Source organism: Phocoena sinus, chromosome 3, assembly GCF_008692025.1.
Source record: "Phocoena sinus isolate mPhoSin1 chromosome 3, mPhoSin1.pri, whole genome shotgun sequence".
Lineage (NCBI taxonomy): Eukaryota > Metazoa > Chordata > Mammalia > Artiodactyla > Phocoenidae > Phocoena > Phocoena sinus.
The window spans coordinates 85,452,302-85,457,695 of NC_045765.1; the positions used below are offsets into that span (position 1 = coordinate 85,452,302).

A 5,394-nucleotide genomic window follows, 5' to 3' on the forward strand; every position below is an offset into this window, starting at 1 on the left:
GGTACTTTTCCTGCTTGGTAACCCCAGAGCTTCCTGGATCTGTGGTTTGGCCTATTTTATTAACTTTCTAAAGTTCCTGGCCATTATGGAAATATTTATTTTGCTCTATTCTTTATTCTCCTCCTGGTATTTTGAATACGCATATGTTGTACCATTTGAATTTCTCCCACAGTTCTTGGATGTTCTTTTCTGATTCTTTTTTCATTCTTTTTTCTCTTTGCATTTCAGTCTGGAAAGTTTTATTAATCTATATTCAAGCTCACTGATTCTTTCCTCAGCTGTGTCCAGTCTACCGATGAATCCATCAAAGGCATTTTTTCATTTCTGTTATAGTGTTTTTGATGCTACCATTTCCTTTTGATTCTTTCATAGAGTTCTCATCTCTACGCTAGAATCAGAGAAAAGTCCCTCTCCCAGGTGGAATAAGGCTCTGGTAAAGTCTTTCTCATTGGAGAGTAGGCATTTGTTACGGAGAACACTTTGGGCATATTTCATAATGGTTACTCTACCTCTCCCTGCCCTGCCAGAGCCAAGAGAACATCTTTCTTGGCTCCTCACCGTGAGAATCTGGTGGGGCTCCTGGAGTAGAAGTGCAAGCCCCTCCTAAGATTGCAGCCTCAAGGAGTTTCTCAAACTAGTTTTCTCTCAGGTTCTAGCAATTCATCAAAATTACCATTTAGTGCTCCTATCATGTTATGGCTTTTGCTCTAGGAAAGCCAACTTCAGTTGTGGCTCTCTGAACTTGTCTGTCTCTCCAGATTTGTGGTGGCAGCTTGTCCTGTTGCCTCATTTCTCCGAGGGGTCTAAGAAAAGTTTTTGATTTTCAATTTATTTATCTTTTTTTCTTGTTTTTAAGGGTGGGAGTGATGACTTCTAAGCTCTTTCATGTCAGAACCGAAACCAGGAGTTCTGATTTTCTATTCTTATCATACCTTGTCATTCTTTGCTTTCAGGGCTATACTGTCCTCAAAAAACAAGATGAAAAGAATTCCTTCCTCTGCTATTTTCTGAAATATTTTGTGTGAGAGTGATTTCATCTTCCTTAAATGCTTAATAGAAATTGCCAAAATAAGCCAGGATTTCTTTTTGAAAATATTTTTGATTATAAATTCAATTTCTTTTATAGTTGGGCTTGTCAGATCTTTCTATTTCCTCTTTTGTCAGTTTTTTAAAAATACAAACTGTTTTTTTTTGGTCAAAATTCATTTTTATTAATAGAAAATAAACACTTATTCCAGTTGTTATACTTGAAGTTGCTAATAAAGAAAAAAGAATTTAAAATCACCACTTAATAATCCTGTTTTAACTAAGACAATGAAACTGTGGCTTAAAAAAAAAGTATTCAGCACCATTTGCTCATAGAACTTTCAGACTTTGTTCTTAAAGTTTCTGGAACTTTCTCATCTGTAAAGTACAGGAATTGCTGAGCTACATGAGGAACCCTCTCTGGGACAACCAACGAGAAGTTAAGCAATCGGTATATATTCAGCCTGGTAACTTGGACTGTACAACGATCCCCTCCTCTCCACTCTGGCTCAGGAGGGACATGCTTCTAAGCATTGAGGTATGACGAGTCCGACTGTTATTAGCTGGAAAGACCAGTTCTAACAGCAAATAACAGTAAATCTCTGGCACAGAGACTACTGTCCTTAAGGTTCTGTGATTTTAGGAAATTCTGTAAATAGCTTGGCTTTAGTTCAGTTTACTCAGAAATGAAACATGTTTAATGAGGTTAAACTACTCTGCTAGATAAGTGTCTGCTGGTTTAGTGTCCTTATAAAATACATACATAATATGTGTAGGTAAATCATAGTATTAAAGTATACTTAGAATACTGCATTATTGAAACCAAAGTCTAACAAAATGACTACAGTTAGAAGCAGCTAAAGAAACTAAATCCAAAGTTATAACAAGGGAGACTCATTCTCACTTGAAGCTGTGTCACTTAGAGAATTAAAGCCATTCAAGGCGAGGTGAAGGTGGCACCTTTAGATAATTCCAATCAGGGCCAGAAATTAGCATATCTAAATATTTCAGAAAAGTCCACAGAAGTGTTTCAAAGACTTTTATGCAAAAGAATGTCTGTCTATCTTTCTGCATCAGTGAGTAGTAGTGCCTATCAGACTTTGCTAATAACACAAAGACAAAGGCAAGTCCATACACTTGATCAGACGTCAAAGGAATGGGAGGTGGACTATTAGGTCACCGTTAGAGCTTCTGCTGGCTATATGCTGTTCACCAGTGTGAGTCAGGCAGACTTTTGTGAGAGAATAGTGTTTGGTGGCCAGGACCTCTTATGGGTGTTTCTTGCTAAGTGGAATACACAACAGATAAGGGAATAGGGGAGGTAATACAGGGAAGCTACTCTTTCCAGCTCAGAAGGAGTTGATGAAGCCCATATATGCATTCAAGAAGCCCATGGGATCCTCTATATCTGTGGACAGTGGCTAATGTGGTCATCCAGAATTGACACTGTGGACCGCGGCAGCATTTTCCTGTACAGCTCCAAAAACTCTGGATAGGGATTCACTGGATCCAGTGGTCCATAGATAAAATGAATGGGAATAGATACAGAGGCAAGAGCTCCCACACAGTGTCTTCTAAACTTCTTCCTTTGATTGATGTACTGCAAGAGACTGTCGATAACCAAGTTCCCGTCATTGTTGTGTATCCCTGCCCACATGCCCCACAGTTCACTCTCAGAGGGTTGGGTGTATGGCCCAAAGACCGGGGTGAGAATACGAAGAAGTTCATCAGTCGCGTGAGGATGGGTGACAGCCGGCCTCCATCTTTGAGAAGCTTTTGGAGAAGGAGAGGATGGTGAGTCTCAAGAAATATACCTCCATTCGACAGACAGAGACTCTTGATGGTAAGTCGACCAGGTCGATTCTGCTTGAACCTATAGAGAAGCTCCTGAGCAACGATATCCCCATAGTCGTGAGACAACAGGTTGATCCTACGGTTCGGGAGCCCCAGATGCTGCAAAAGAACCTCCACGATGCTGGCCTACTCGAATATGGAATAGTGATGTGGTCTCAGTTTGTCACTGAAGCAAAGGCTAGGAAATCAAGGGCAATCACTTGATGAAACCTGAGGGTCAGACCTTCCCAAATCTTGTACCAGTCACAGCTGGACGCTGGAAAGCTGTGTAAAAGCACAACTATCTCTGGACTTCCAACCACACCCACAGAGTCTTGGTAGAAGATACGCAGTCCCTTGTAGGTAAAAAAATTGCCTGATGACTTCCATGAGTGAAGAGCAGGGGAGAGCTGGCGGGGCGGGATGTGCAGATAGGCCACAAGCAGGGGCACAGCCAACAGCCCCACGTGGACCCACCACTCCCTCATCCTGATTCAGGTAAGACCTGGGCTACAAGACTCCATGTTTGGGGCCAAACTGCTTTTGAGTCTCTTTTTTCCAAGAAATGTTTTCACTTTATTGTCTAATTTACTAGCATAAAGTTGCTTACAATATTCCATTATATGAACATTTTGTAGTAATAGCCACTAATTCAATTCTGCTATTACTAATTTTATTTTTTCTTCATTAATCTTCACGTATGGTTTCTGTTTTATTAGTCTTTTAAAGAACCAACTTTTGGATCTGCTAATTTTCTCCATGTTTGTCAGTCATGGATTTCTGTTCTTTATTGCTTCCTTTTCTCTACTTGCTTTGGGTATAATCTGATGTTTTTTTAACCTTCTTAAGGTGGTAAGTTAGATGATTCACTTTGTAACTTTCTTTTCTGATATTGGCATTTAAAGTTATAAATGTCCCTTTGAGAACTGCTTAACTGTATCTCATAAATTTTGATGTTTTACTTTAATTATTATTCAATTAAAATTTCCTTCTGATTTTTGCCACTTACTGTTTATTTAGAAATGTATTGCTGGGGCTTCCCTGGTGGTGCAGTGGTTGAGAGTCCGCCTGTCGATGCAGGGCACGCGGGTTCGTGCCCTGCTCCGGGAGGATCCCATGTGCCACGGAGCGGCTGGGCCCGTGAGCCATGGCAGCTGAGCCTGCACGTCTGGAGCCTGTGCTCTGCGGCGGGAGAGGCCACAACAGTGAGAGGCCCGCGTACCGAAAAAAAAAAAAAAAAAAAAAAAAAAGAAATGTATTGCTTAATTTCCTAATATTTGAGAATTTTCTAGATATCATTTCTATTAATTTCTAATTAAATTCTTTGTGGTCAGAGAACATACTCCATAGGATTTCAGTCTTTTGAAGTCTATTGAGATTTATTGTCTATCTAGGTACATGTTTTACCTTGGTGAGTGTTCTATTGGCATTTGACAAAAATTTGTTTTTTTGCGGTCTTATGTTAATGTCAATTAGCTGATAATGGTTGATGTTTTTCCCATCTTCTGTATTTGTACTGTTTTTGTATATCTGTTCTATTAGTAAATATGAAAGATGTGTTTAACATTCCAACTATGATTATAGACTTATCTGTTTCTCTCTTTAGTTCCATCAGTTTTGTTTCATACTTTTCAATGATTTCTCATTAGGTGCATATTTAAGCTTGTTTTGTATTCTGCTGGTTGACCTGTTATTACTATACAACATATCACTTTATTTCTTGTAATATCTGTTGTCTTGAATTATACCTTGTCTCATAGTAATACAGCCATAACAGTCTTTTTAATGTTTATTGCTGAATGGTATATATCTTCCATCTTTTTACTTTCAATCTCTGTGCCTTTTTTTAACGTATGCATCTTGTAGAGAGCATATGGTTGGAATTTGCTTTCTGAAAGCATACAGTGTCTGCCTTTTAATTTGAGTACTTAGTCCATTTACTTTTAATATAATTATTGGTATGGTTGGGTTAAAGTCTATTATTTTAACCCATGTATTCTTTGTATCATTTGTTTTTTGTTCCTCTGTTCCTTTTTTTTGATGTCTACTTTTGGTTTAATTGAATATTTCTAGTGTTTCATTTATTTTCTCTCATGCTTTTTAGCTGTACCTTTTTATATTATTATTTTAGTGGTTTCTCTACTAAATAAAATAATATCTCACTAGAGTCTATTTAGAATATTTTATCATTGCACAATTTGCATATCACACATCACAGATGTAAAAATCTTACAGCAGTATACTCACAGCTGCCTTCTTTTGTTCTAATTTGTCAAATATTTTCATTTTACATTGGTTATAAAGCACCTTACAATTATATTATTTTTGCTTTAATTTTCACTTGTTTTTAAAGAGAAATTCATAGACGAAAAAGAATTTATTTGCTCATATATTTAGCATGTATTTGGCTCCAGTATTTTCTGATAAGAAGTCAGTTTTATGCATATTTGTGGTCCTCTACATGCACTGTGTTGATTTTCTTTGCCTGCTTTCATTTCTTTGCCTGCCTTCTTTATGTCTGATTTATGGCAATTT

General features: G+C 37.8%; 1 pseudogene; it reads right to left on the reverse strand.

Moving 5' to 3' along the window:
* Window positions 1–2,312: 2,312 nt before the first annotated feature.
* On the reverse strand, window positions 2,313–3,347 carry LOC116751748 (annotated as a pseudogene).
* Between the last annotated feature and the right edge of the window lie 2,047 nt (window positions 3,348–5,394).